Source organism: Mustela nivalis, assembly GCF_964662115.1.
Source record: "Mustela nivalis genome assembly, chromosome: 13".
In the NCBI taxonomy this organism is placed as follows: domain Eukaryota; kingdom Metazoa; phylum Chordata; class Mammalia; order Carnivora; family Mustelidae; genus Mustela; species Mustela nivalis.
In genome coordinates this window covers 42,749,421-42,763,282 of record NC_139032.1, presented here as the reverse complement: position 1 = coordinate 42,763,282, position 13,862 = coordinate 42,749,421, and the positions used below count along the sequence as shown (strand labels likewise).

Sequence of the window (13,862 nt, the reverse complement as noted above, 5' to 3'; positions counted from 1 at the left end):
AAATGTCCAAATCCTCACTGCATTTTTCCAAAGGACCTAGGAACCCCAATAGGTATAGTTCATGCTTCTATTAAACCATGACATCTGGGGGCACCTAGGTGGTTCAGTGGGTTAAGCCTTTGCCTTTGGCTCAGGTCATGATCCCAGGGTCCTGGGATGGAGCCCCGCATCGGGCTCTCTGCTCAGCAGGGAGCCTGCTTCCCTCTCTCTCTCTGCCTGCCTCTCTGCCTACTTGTGATCTCTCTGTCGAATAAATAAATAAAATCTTAAACAAACAAACAAAAACCCCATGACATCTGATAGATTAGTGAAGATTTAGGGAAGAGTATAAGGAAAAACTAAAAAAATGGTCCCCAGTGGGATTGCAACATTATGTATGTCTTCAGCATTTACATGACAGAAGAATGTGTTTCAAAAACCAACTTTTAACAAAAGCATTTAAGTCACACAATTATTATATGTGTTCTTTTGTTGTAGTTTTATATTTTTATTGGAATCATGGTCCCAAAATTATAAGGTTAACTACTATCATGACTCATGCAGAGAGTATGAAACATCAAAGTTTCCTACCATCAGCTCAAGCTGTAGTTCAAGTCTGCAGCACCTTTCGCTTCTTATAAGTGGGTGAACTGATCTTCATTCTTTCTCTGTGGCATGATTTCCTTCCTCCCTGGGTATTCCTGTTTTTAAAGAAATACATACTGCTTATAGAAATGATGCTTTAAGGGTGATCAAGAAGAGCAAGTTCTCTATTTGTACAGGTAGACGAAAGGGACACTTTGCAAATGGAGTGCATTGCATGGTATCTGACCTACACTAATTCCCTCAATAAATTATTATATTTTATGAAGGTAAAAGGGACAGGAAAAAAAAAAAACCTCAGGCAGATTCTAATAAGAATTTATAACTATTATAACATCCTCAACCATTTGGGAATTGTTATCCAGTGAGACATTTTTCTCATTTGTTCTTTTGCTCCAGTTCAGAATGGACAGTGCTATTTCAACAAAGCATTCAGTTTACTCTGCAGAACATTCTCTTGGTCTCAGGGAGTTGAACAGTTAGGTGATTTGAGGTTAAGATATCTTAGCACCTTTTGGGCAAAATAAAGCCTTAAGGGAGTGATAGAAGATACCATCTAGAGGATAAAGAGTTTTAGATTATAAGGAAAATGATTCCCTTTGTGGGCTCTTCAAGAACAATTTTCTCTCTTGTGGTTGGTCACTTTCAATGTATGACAATTGCTTTCCATTATAATCCCAAGCTCTAATCAATAGGTACCATATTATACAACTTATAGTTACATTCTAACCAAAATATGTCAAATGTGGTTTCTGAGTGGCTGATTTACAGTAAGTCTTCCTCAGTCCCTAAAGTGGATATTATGACTAATTTGAACTCCCATAGACTGAGGCATTTTTCTTCATATGAAAAGTGTGTGTGTTGGGAGGTGGGAGTGGGCTGCAGAGATAGGAGGAGCAGTAAACCACTCTGTCAACTTATTCACATACAGATTGATCCATTGTCATCTCCTTTGCATCTACAGGATTGTTGTGAATTATCTGCTCACCCTGGGAGATACGTGCTCTGAATTCTAATAATTTGAAATCTGCGAATCTATTAAAACCATATTTGTAGCTCTAAAAAAAAATTGATACTCACTGGGCAGTTTGCCCAACAAGAGAAAGTCAAAGAGATTATACACTTATCCTAAGTAACAGCAACCACCCTGCCAATTCTTAGTTTGAAAGAATACAGCAGACCCAAATTATACATCTAGGGGTAAAGAGAGACAAGAAAAGAACTCAATATATCAAAATCAGAAAGTAAATTCCACAATAATGGCTACAATAATGTTTCAAGATGTGATTTCAGCATAGGCCTAGTTGTTGAACTCATCATAGCTTAGATGGGTTTAAAATTGTTTAAAGCATATGCTGAGGTTGTTAAATATTTTATCTCTCTCACTTGAAATAAGAATATTTGCTCATATACCAGTAGACCTTGAGATTACTTGGGGCTGACAGCCACCTCATTGTTTGACACGAAGTGAGGCCCATTGTGTCACAGTGACATATTGTGGTCAAAACATGGTCTCCCATCCAGAGATTTTTTATCTGGTGTTGAACGAATGTCTTTAGTTTCTGTAGTATGCCAGGGGCTAGTGATGTAAAGATGCTGAAGCTGGTGTTTCCAAGGGAGCTCTGCTTTATGCAGTAGGTTTAGGTAAATTAACTTGTTCAAAGTTGCACTGTGATTTTCCCAAGGGATAGGTTTTATCTGTTCATCTCTAGAGTCTCAGCATCAACTGTCATTTGTGGCACTTGGTAGGATGGTACCTGATAATTGCTGATGAGGGAATGAATGTGGAAAATGCTGATCTTTGTGCCACAGAGCAACAGAGGCCGGGCCAACCAAGAAGGCATCTACACATGGATTTAAGTTTGAATAGGTAGTGTTTTTCTGGGGCAGAGAGAGTAGAGAATCAGCAAGCAAAGCTGAAAGACATTCTCCTTAAGGGCAAGAACCAAGTTGTACCCACCTTTGTGTACTCCAGGTCCAGCATAATGCCTGGTGCATAGTAGGTTCTCAAGAAATATACTGTGTGGCTTTCTCTTTGTATAAACTTGAAGTGTACCTTTCTTTACTTCATATTAAGAATCTGATAAATATTTTGGTTTTAAGACATTTCTTGTTTGATTATATCTAAATGATAAATGCTAGAGAAAATAAAATGTTATCAAAAGAGTAATTTTCTCATTCAATTTAATTAAGTCAATAGGAAGTTGAAAGTACTGTTTGCTCAGGTGATCCTTACTATTCGATAATTGAGAATCGACTTTCTTTCTTGGGCTTTGAAGGTGACTACTTCAAATGACTACACTTGGCACTAAGTAGAGTCCTACTATTAATTTTCAATTAACCACATTGTCGATTATCTTGTCCAGTAACAATACTTGACTTGTTTGTACTGCCTATCTCAGTTGAGTAGGGCATGGGATCAGCAAGAGCCTGATTATGGATTCTGTTCTTGTATGGGCCGGTTAGATCTGCAAAGGAAAAAAAACCCTTGAATAAACAGAGACAGTGCTCCACATGTTGGTTAACTGTTAAATAAATGAAGGTTGTTATTACAAAGAGGACTTGGCTAAAGAAGGTAGGTCATCACATCTCATTACCATTCTTGGATAAAAAACCAACTAGTGACAGTAATTTCATAGCATCAATGTGTGTGTGTGTGTGTGTGTGTGTGTGTGTGTGTGTCTGTGTGAGTGAAATGTATTTCTCGCTGAAATTTGTATTTACCTCTTTAATGGAAATAGGAAACCTATGATGTTCATTGTTGGCTTAAACATTTTTCGGAGTAAAATATCACCCTAATACTAGTTCATAAATATTTGAATTTGTGTGTGAATTATAAAACACTATAAACTCATGCAGAAAAAATTATCAAAAGAAAAAAAATGTCAAGCTGGTAAAGTGTCCATGTTGACTAATACTGATTACATTAAAATGGAATAGATAGCACTTCCTCAAAACTTCAGGATTTTTAAAAAGGATATAGCACTTCAAAAATTTGTGTGGATCTTGCTTTGAATAGGTTAGTATAGATTACATTTTTTACCAGTAGCAAAACAGATAAACTTGCTGTTCAGATATGGTGTTTTACCTGAGAAAACAGATCAGTGGGATGTGTGTTGAAGTGTTTAGCTACAGAATCACCTAACAAGTCTTAGCATTGAGCGCTGACCTATGGCTTCTAGAAAGGCTTTTTTCTTAATTGTCAAGGTAGCTCAGATATTGTTTGCTATGTTTTCAGTTGTGCTGTAGTATTCAGATAATTGAGAGTATTGGTCAGTAGCCCCTTTGTGCCTGTGTTTTTAAGTTGTTTGTTTCTTATGAGCATATTAAATATCTTTAATGCCACCTATTTTATTGAAGTATTCACGCTGTCAAGAAAACCAGAATATCTATATAGAGTTATGGGAGAGAACATTTGCAATGGAGATGACAGAGATCAAGGGAATGCCAAAATTACCAGAGTGAAGAAAACAGAGAATTGAAGATGAAACCAAAAACAGAGAGATAGAAAAGCCCTCTGGCAAAACATAGCTCTGGAGGAAAGTATGTTAGAAGGTAGAACTTCATAGAAAAAAGAAATGTATTTTATGGTAGAAAATATATTGATTGTCACATGACTTTCTATTTATTGAAATAGAAACTCAAATTTTATGCAAGAAATAACCTACTCAAAGGAATTATTAATGTAATTATTAAAATTACTGCTGTTTTATAAAAACAGATAATCCTTGAATCATCACAAAGAAAACAGCTAATAAACTGATAAATTTTCAAATAAAATGTTAATTAAATGTTTTCATTATTTCTGATCCTGGAAGTCCTTATTATAAAAATGACTAAAATACTAATTATGGTAGTTTGTATCTTTTTAATTAGTGATGATTTTCTAGGAGGAGGTAAACGGATAGGAAGTATATGTTTACTGATTTTTTAGGCTTGTTATTTTTTTTTTATAATTGAAGGCTTAGTTATAAAGGAAAGAAAATTTGGAAACATCTACCTTTGACTTTTAAAAAGAAGTTTAGATGACACAAAAGAGCAAAGTAGAGATAGACAGTCTTTGGTCACTGTGCCTTAGGAGTGCAAGTACGATCATATTGTGAATGATCCTCATTTGATTTGCTCAGTTCTGTGATGTTTGATAGCTTAGTTTAAGAAGTAGTAAATTTTGGGGGCGCCTGGGTGGCTCAGCCTAAAGCCTCTGCTTTCGGCTCAGGTCAGGATCTCAGGGTCCTGGGATCGAGCCCTGCATTGGGCTCTCTGCTCAGCAGGGAGACTGCTTCCCCCTCTCTATCTACCTGAGACGTCTCTTTGCCTACTTGTGATAACTGCCTGTCAAAATAAATAAATAAAATATTGAAAAAAGAAGTAGTAAATTTTGTTGTGATGAGAAAATTAACTGGCAGTATGAATTTTCATATCTCCAAATTAGTCTTACATATAAATTGGTGATGCTAGTCAAATACTAAACACACTTTTGTGTTTGGTGACGTAGGATAGTTTCAAACTGTAAATGGAGACAGTAAGGATTGCTCCATGTAAAAGTTAGGGCTGTAGTATGGGATAGTTTTTTGATGTCTATGGCACCTCCTTGATTTATAAAGAATTCCTTAGATTCAGAACAAGCTGGTGTCTGCAGCATTATACATAGTATTCCATTGATATAAGTGAAACATTCCAATGCACACATTTCATGTCGACATGCTTAAAGAAAATCACTGAATTACAATTATTAGTCAGATGTAAGATTTGCACAGGCATGTGTATTAGCCAGTTGCAGGATGATCCAGCCATGGACATTTTGCTCAAGACTCAGCTCAGGTGTTTCTTCTGTAAAAATGCTCTCAGCACCTTGTCCCCCTGGTCTGTGTTTCTTGCCCATAGAGCTTTCTGTGTATCTGTTCCTTTCGTACCACATCATCTGTTCCTACCATACTATGTTATGATTGCTTTCTTAGTTATTCTTACCCCATTTATTTAGGCTGTCGTCGTGCCTTCATTTGTGGCCATGTCTCATTCATGTCGGTGTGTCTGCCACACAATACTGTGTCTGGTGCATGTCTCAGATACTGAGTAGGTGCTCGAGTGCATGCATAGTGAATGAATGGGAGGATGGAAGATCTAGGGAAAAAAAAATATTCTGTGACAGCAGTATCACCTTAGATTCATGGAGCATTTTTCATTTATCTTCACCTTCATTTAGAAAACTAGGCATGGCACCATGCTATTTAATTTACAGATGAAGGAAAGGCAAATGATTTGACCAGACTCCACAGGTGGTGTCAGACCCAGTCCCCACCTGCCTGCTTTGGGTTGGTTTTTTCCTTCTGCATCACTGACTCTTTACCATAATAACACAGTTAATGTTACTAAGGCTGCTTGAGGCCAGGTTTAAAGCTGAGAAAGTTTGTCCCCAGCTCAAAAGACTATATTAGAGCCAAAGACAACTACCACCTTCCTCTTACTTGTTCCTTTTCCTCTAAGTGCTGTTACTGCCCCTGCTATTATTTTTTTTTGTCATTTTCATGAATCTGTCACTGATGTGAGCACTTAGAAACCATGCCCAACACCAGACCCAGACTGGGATAAGGTAATTTTCAGAAATGCTTCCCAAGTGGAATTTCTGGGTGTGCAGTTGCTTTACTATGAAGCCAGATCATTGTGGTGCAACAGATCAGTCCTAGGCCAAAGGACAGAGGCCCTAGCAGAAACCTGGTGTCACTGCTTGAGTTGAGACTACCATTTTGTGCAGTTTGGAGTGGAATGTTAATTGGACACAAAAGTTTGGCCCGTGAAGTTGTGGCTAAGAGAGCTGGTGAGAATTGTGGGCGTTCTGGCAAAGGCAGTCATTGGAGGAGAAGGAGGACACTGTTGTGCAACAGCACCGGCAAGTTGCAGCTGAGGATTGGCATGGGATGGTGGGCATCCGTGGGGCCATGGACATGCAGAGCTCAATGATATGGAGCACTGTCCATTGAGTCCAGTGTTTGGGGTGAAATGAGCACTGCCTTCGTTAGTCCAGTGTTGGTCCTTTTCCTGTCATACATAGTATTTCCTTTTTCACTGAGGTACAGTAAGGATGAAGGCCTTGTCAGAGAAGCAGGGAATCTAGGGCTAATGGAGAGTTCAGTTTGTATGGCAGATCTCTAATAAGAATGTCTAGCTACTAGTGTTAGATCTTTCCTTTCACAGGGATTACCTCTCCCCTGTTTTGGACTATACACTTAGTATTACAGAACTTTATAGCTGGTCTCTAGATAACTTCTTATATGTCTAATAGTATATTTACTTAAATAGGAAATTGCTTATTAAGGCAGAGATTTTTGGAAACTCTGCTTTCATGAGTCCCTTTTCATATTTTCTTCTTACTCAGTAAAGAAGTAATATTCACACCTCACTCTTTTATTTATTTATTTATTTGACAGACAGAGATCACAAGTAGGCAGAGAGAGAGGAGGAAGCAGGCTCCCCGCTGAGTGGAGAGCCCGATATGGGGCTTGATCCCAGGACCCTGGAATCATGACCTGAGCCGAAGGCAGAGGCTCTAACCCACTGAGCCACCCAGGCGCCCCTCACACCTCACACTTTAATTTAAAAGTTTGTTCAGTGTATTAGATATCCCAGCAGGGATATAGGGACATCTGGGAGAAATACATATAGATATAGATATGACATCTATATCTCTTATATTGTATATATGGTATAATCCTTGTTTTTGAGATTTTGGAAAGTGCTGCCGTTTTGTGATTTTTTTTTTTCCTTGTGTGATGTCAGAGTACAGAGGTAGCACCTGAGTGTAGTTTTAGAAAGACAAAGTTTTAGAGCAACAGTTCTAAGAATTTGAATAAAAAGACTGAGATTATCAGCTATCAGAGGTCATTATGGTTCAGCCTCTCGTTATAATGTGGTACAGAGTCACACAGCTGGAGTAATTAATAACCCAGTTGGTAAAGGAGACTGAACTTCTGTATATGTTCAAAATTCTGGGCTGCCTGCGAATCACTGGGATTGTGGCGGGGTAGTGTTGGAGGTTATGGGGGAGGTTATGGGGATATTGATGGAATCGCCAAATTTTAGAATGAAAGCAATTAAATGATCACACAGTGTGTAACCAGAGTAGATTGAGACCTCCTTGAGGACAGACTGGGAGTTTGCCTCTTTATGTCCCTTCTATTTAGGGTGCTTGACTGGGAGGAATAGAGGCTTATAAGTATTTTTTAAATAATTGAATAAAAACCATTGATTCAGTCGCCTTATTGAAGTATTTCTAGGGAAGAAACTAGTAGAAAGTTCTCCCTGATTTTATGCCATCGAATGCTCATTCCTTTTTCTGTTTTAAGTTGGATTTTTTTTTATTTCTTGTGATGAGTTAAAACCTGGCCAGTTTTCTCTAGCTGTGCTCCACTGTGATCAATGTTTTTCTTCTTGAATTTAAAGAAAATAATGGAGATGTGGTTCGATTTGTGTGTGATAGAATGGGATCTTGTCTTAATCTACACTTTGCAGGTTTGTTTTACACTTTGAGCCATATGTTCTAAAATGTTTTAAATATGTAGCATCATAACATCTATTGTTTAGAGGAATATCTATTGAATATCTATTTCAAGTACCCAAACTAAATTCATGAACGAATATGTCACTGTTTTCCCTTCTGAGGGAAAAAGTTAGAAGTTTAATAGAAATTTCCTTTTGCCTGGTTAACTAAATTGCTATCACCTTGTAAGCCCCTAAATCCCAATGTGTTTTTCTAAGGAAACATATTTGCAGCTGTTTCAAATAACTCGTGGTTTGAAGATGATTGTTAGTGTGGTTTTCTACACACCCAAAACTTAGACCCAGCTCTGTTTCTTATCTTTGAAGCTAAGGAATTGGCTAAGAAGTTGAGTTAAATAATTTTAGAGTGGTTTTATTCATTAAATATTCTGGTTTTTAAAAAAACCTCTCAGTTAATATTTAATTCTGTAGTCATTTACAAGCTAATTTTTATTCAAATATGATTTTGCATAGACATTTGAAACATTTTGAGAAGTTAATTTTGTTTATTGATTTTTTTCTTCAATTCAGAGAACTGTGTCATAACAAATCACACATACGCGTGCGTACACACACACACACACACACACATATAGTCTTTAAAGATAGGTAAGAAAATGAGATGAGTAGAAGTTTATAACTGCCTTAGTAGGAGTCTCCAAAGCAATAACTCTGTACAGTGATGGTGACTTAGGGAAGTCCTGAGTGGGGAGGAAATGCTCACACTGAACCTTTACTGGCTTCGAAATTAGAAGCCGAGAGCTCTGGAGTCTAATGTAATGTGGACTCACACATGATTTTCACCTCTGGGGAGCTAACATAGAGCAATATAGTTTATTCATCACTTCCCCATGTACTATTGAAGTCAGTCTCCCAGTACACTTGAGATGTAGGCAGAGCAAGTGGTACTCACTGTTTTATAAGTGAGGAAACTGACTTAGAGAGGTTATGTGGTTTACCCAAGTAAACACACAAAGCTAGCAAGGACTAACTTTAGTAGGACCTAAACCCACTTAACCTGGAGCATATTGTCTATGGTGTCATGCTCCTGTGACACAGGAAGGAAGCATGGACTCACCACCCCTTTCTGTCTCTCTGGGAATGGGAAAGGGAAGTCCTAGGTTGTAATTGCAGTTCTAGCATGTGACCCTGGGAAAGTTACTTGTTTTGATTGTCAGTTTCTTTCTCTTTAAAATGGGAACAGTGGTATATGCTTTTTACTGTATTTTGGATTAAATGAAATCATGCATCATTTTGGGTGGCACCTTCTGTGGACACTCAGTTTTGTTTTGTTTTGTTTTGTTTTTTGGTCCCAAGAAGATTGGCTTTATTTGTGCAGGCACATTACAGCCCCTGCTAATGGGTGTCTTAAGCAGCCCTTGTTCTGCTAAGTTGTGGGGAGTGTGCACATTAACAAGGAACTGATACAAACTGCTGTGTAGTACAGTTGCCCTATGTATTAAGAACCAGGAGGAGTACAGATTAAGAAGCAATAATGTATTCCTCTGGAGTCAGGTTAGAAAAGGAGGTGCTATTTTGAGCTGGTCCTTGATGGCTAAAAGATGTGGAGTTTTCAGAAGGTGCCAGGCATTGAAGGCATGCAAGCATCATGAGCAGAGTACATACTACATTTGGGGAACAGCTAATTAAAGGGTCCCAGGTATGGGTGAAAATTCTTGGAAGAAGAGATAATAGATTTATAAAGTCATCTAGAGGGGATAATTTGGCTATATTCATGTAACTTATTAATTGAACTTATAATTCTGTTTCAGGCACTGATTTCATTGCTGATTGTCCAGTAGTAAATATGACAAAGTCCTTTTCTCCTGGAGATTATATTTCAGGGGTGAAGACAACTAAAAACAATAGATAAAATAGATACTGTGTACAATAAGAGCCATGAAAAAAAAAAACAGAGCAAGGGGATGAGGAGTTTGGGTGGGGAGGGGCCTGCTATTATGGGGACCTTCTATGGAGTGATCAAAAAGGCAACTTGGAGATGATATCTGAGCAGAGGCCTGAGTGAAATCAGAGAGTGAGCCTCACGTAGGTCTAGAGAAAGAACATTTTAGCAGAGGGAGAGAAAGAATAAAGACCCTGATGTGAGAACAAACTTGGTGATCTTGAGAAGCAATATGGTTGTCAGTAAAATTCAACTGACAACCCTTTCATCAAGAAGGGCTTGATGAAAAGGATAGCCTTTCTACATGGAAGCACAGTGGCACCTGACTGTAACACTGTTCTTAGGGTCCTCTCTATTGAGTGAGTGCGCATGCACGTGCACACATATACGTGTCTCCTCTTCCATCTGTCTTCCTTTTACCCACCCAGCCATCCAGTTACCCATCCATATAGCCATTCGCTCAGTGTTTGTTGAGTACCTTTTATGATGTGGGGTCACCATTCTAGGCCCTAGTTCTCCGTTGAACTAATGATTAAGTATAATCCCAATTCCAAAAGCAGACCATTGTAGAATGACTTATGTGCTGGCCTCATCTATTTTTCTGAACCTAGTTGATAATTTTAAGATAATGTAAACTGTCATCTTATTACCTTCTGCCAGGTCAATGGGTCACATGTACTTGAGCTGTTGGTGATGTCTTACACAGTGTAAGAGTTGAAAAAAGGGGCAGAAAAAGAGTACCCACCACATCTGGGTGAAGAGAACATGGGTACTGGATATTTAATAGTTGGATTGTCTGTTCTGGGCTACTTAAATGAATCATCTGTGTGGCAAAATGCAGCCTTTCCCTGAGAGACAGACCAAGTTGTTTACTGATGCTGGGGAGGAAAAGGGTTGGGCACATACTTACAAGACCTGTGATCTTTCCCAGAATTTGGAAGGATAAGGGAATTGCTAAGAATTTGACATTGGAACTGTTCCCTCTAATTGTGGCTTTGGCCATCTGAAGGAAAAAAAAAAAAAAAAGTTAAGGAATCCAGAAGGTGATACTCAGAACAATATGAAAGCCATTCACGGTAAAAACAAGCATTTAGGCAAGCATTTGGCCAAGTTAATGTGTTTTAGTTTCAGGCAGTATGAACTCAGGTGGCCTTGTTTCACAGTGGCATTTAGAAAAATTAACTAATAGAAAAATCAACTAAAATATATAAGCTGTTCAAAGTTTTGCATTCTTTCCTCTTTCTTATTCTTCCTATCACTCTCTTATACCAGTTTTTTTCCTCTTTCTATACTTTGAAACTATTGCAAAAAACACTTAATGACACGTACTTAAAATTTTGTTAATTCTAGATTCTTTGTTAATTTAACAATGCACATTTCTGCTCATTCTTAGATACTCCTGGTTTGGAGAATTTCTAATTTGCCAAACAGTTTGCACTGTGAGCTAGAGACACTGTCCTCTCAAATTAGTGCCTCCTAGGGGCACCTGGGCGGCTCAGTCAGTTAAACATCTGCCTTGGGCTCTGTCATGATCCTGGCATCCTGGGATTGAGCCCTGAGTGCCCCAGGTTAGTCTCCCTGCTCAGCAGGGAGCCTGCTTCTCCCTCTCCCTCTGCGGCTCCCCTCCTTGTTCTCTCTTTCTGTCTCTGTCAAATAAATAAATTTGAAAAAATTAAATATAGTTTTCCCCCCAGTTTTCTTCTATGTACTTTGGGCAGTGGCATTCTTTCCCATTTTAAATTTTTACTGACTTGTTGTTAACTACCCAATTCTCTCCATCCCAGACTTCTCTGTCAGGCTCCATGTTTGTAACTTCAACTCTCTTGAATGCTCCACTCAGCCAGTCAGAACCTCAATTTTTCAGTGTCTACCCTTGCCTTCCTCCAGTCAGCCTCTGCTAAAGGTTAAATGGTATCACTGCCTGTCTAAATCCTACCCAGGTAAGAAGTGGGCAAGTCATCCTAGATACTTCCCTCTCCCTATCTCCTTCCCCAAATCCTGAAGGCAACTAACTCTGTTGCTTCCTTTCTTGCTTCTCTCCAATCCCAGTGCCTCTGGTCTTGTAAAGACTCCCATTATTTCTTCACTGCTAACTCTCCCTTTTTAACTTTCTCTTGGTTGTCCCACCTGTTGCAACTAGAGCGTTCTAATGTGCAGATCTGACCCTTGTCAATTCCACACTTACCCACTCTCAAATTCTGTTCTTTCCTGTATTCACTTATCTGCTACTATGAGGAAGGAGTGGAGTTCTCTCATTCCTCCGCTCCCTCTTTCTCCAGGCACTTAGCACTCTCTTCCTCTGTGCTCCCGGAACACCGGACACCAGGATTGCTCAGCCTTGGATCTATTGACAGTTCATGTTGACTGATTATATCTAGATCTAGATCTAGATCTAGATGTTGTGGTGCCATGTTGTGCTTTGTAGGGTATTTAGCAGCATCTTTGACCCTGACCCTTTACATAAGGGTAACACCTTCTCCCCTGTCCCCACCCCAGTGTTACAACCAGAAATGTCTCCAGATGTTGCCAAGTGTTTCCTGAGCAGCAAAACCTCCCCTAGTTAAGAACACTGCCCTTTTATGTACCTTTTCTGAGGCACTTACAAGAATGTCTTGTGTTTATGTCCTTACTTGTTTATCTTTTGTGCTGTCAGAGGTCAGAGCCAGTGCTCCTCTGCATCTCGAACAGTGTTGAGACCGAGTGGCCCCTACTCGGCAGTTGCTGAGTATCTGCCAGGAAGGTCCCCTCGTTATTGTTCCCAGACAAATGAGAGAGGCCAGTCAGCAATACACAGAATTGTACCGTTCTATAAGAGATCTATTTTGATAGTTTAATTTGATAACTTATGGTATTTTGTTTTATAATAAGTGGATCCAAGGCAATAGTTTGTAGGTACAAAAGGAAGTTGTACAATATCTTTTGCCAGAGTTTTTTTTTTTTAAATTTATAAGGTTTTATTTATTAGAGAGAGTGAGCGAAAGAGGGAACACAAGCAGGGAGAGTAGGAGAGGGAGAAGCAGGCTTCCCGCTGAGCAGGGAACCTAATTTGGGACTCGATCCCAGGACCCTGGGATCATGATGTGAGCCTAATGGCAGACACATTAATGATTGAACCACCCAGGTGCCCCTTGCCAGAGTTCTTTTAAAAACAGACTGGATTTTTTTTTAAAGGCTGATCCATTCATTTCATTAATTTATCAATCATGTCAATCATCTGCCTCAGGCCAGAAAAATTGTTTATTCCTGGATGGAACAGTCTTACCCTTTCAGGGTCTTTTAGGCTTTCCAGATAGATAATCAAGGAATAATTTTAATATAGTGAGATAAAAGCAAATCACGACAGCAAGGATTTCCAAGATAGTGAGCTGAGACACACCCTCCAGGCAGAGGGGCCTTGTGGGTGTGTGGAGGGTTAAGGGGATGCTTATGTGACATTCCAAGTAATCTTAATAAGTCGATGCTTTGTAGAATTTAGCAATAAGCAATCGTTCCTCTCTCTCCCTCTCTCTCTCGGGCTCTTATTGGCTCAGTGATAAGCATTTTTGTATTTCCTTTATGCTGTGTTCTGATGATTTTCCCTACCCCATTTTCCCTCCCCCATTTCCCCCTTCTTTACCTGAATTTTTGTAGTATGAAGCATAATGTGGCAAGTATTCTGATCTCATGGCCTCCTCTGTCTGCAGAGGTGTATGTGAGTGAGACCCCTTTTAATCATTCGTATAATGATTGGTGGCTCCCTGTTGTTAAACCACAGTTATTGATCCATCATCGCTGAAGTACATGGCTGAAGGAACTGGTGCTGTCAGGCATTGATTGACTAGGAAGGAAGTGTAGAGCTATTCTA

General features: G+C 39.0%; 1 protein-coding gene across 10 annotated transcripts in view; it reads left to right on the top strand.

Annotated features, from left to right (window-relative positions):
• Positions 1-13,862, top strand: part of BNC2 (basonuclin zinc finger protein 2) — a 423,723-nt gene that overhangs the window by 186,040 nt on the left and 223,821 nt on the right. The window lies entirely within an intron of this gene.